The following is a 683-nucleotide window of genomic DNA, read 5'->3' on the forward strand; positions in this document are numbered from 1 at the left end:
TAACATCGCCGAGTTTGTTGAAAAGGCTGAGGCAGTTTGTGTACAAGCATTTCAACACTGCCTCTGCTTCCTCTGAGGGTGAGGAGCCGAAAGTTGAGTGACCAGGGTGGTTAGCAGACTTAACAGTTGTGCACCAGGTTTGAGTCTGAGTTCAAGGCTCCAAGGGGGCCTCAGGGGCGATGTCTGCTTCCGGCCATTGTGGTTTCTGGGGGTGCTTTTCGCCTGCAGGGTCTTTTTCGTTCCGTGAGAGCTCGGGTTGCTCGGGCTTTTTGGCTGTGGGGGGCGGAGTTTTTTCCCCATGGCCAAAAATTTCGACCGTTGCTGTTTGTAGCTCTTTCAGCATCCCTGTTTCGTCGACCAGATCTGCTGCTGCTCAAAGGTTTGCTGGAAGCTTTCTCCTTTCTGGATCCTTGGGCGTTTTGGCGCGGCTTAACCGGAAGAGTGTCTCTGCGAGGCCATGAGCGCTGAGTGGTGGCACCAAGAAGTAATGATTTCAGTGGCGCTCCCAAGAGGCTCGTTTTCGCGGAGGACTGCACCCTGAAGCCAGCCAGCAGTTTTCTAATATAGCGAGTTTTATATGACTTTTTTGGCTGCAGTCGCTCTTTCGTGTTTGTGTTAAATTGGTCACACAGATTCATGAATTGATACATAGGATCAAGGACTGTGGTCGAGCTTCCCCTGTT

Source organism: Opisthorchis viverrini (genome assembly GCF_000715545.1).
Source record: "Opisthorchis viverrini unplaced genomic scaffold opera_v5_216, whole genome shotgun sequence".
Classification (NCBI taxonomy): domain Eukaryota; kingdom Metazoa; phylum Platyhelminthes; class Trematoda; order Opisthorchiida; family Opisthorchiidae; genus Opisthorchis; species Opisthorchis viverrini.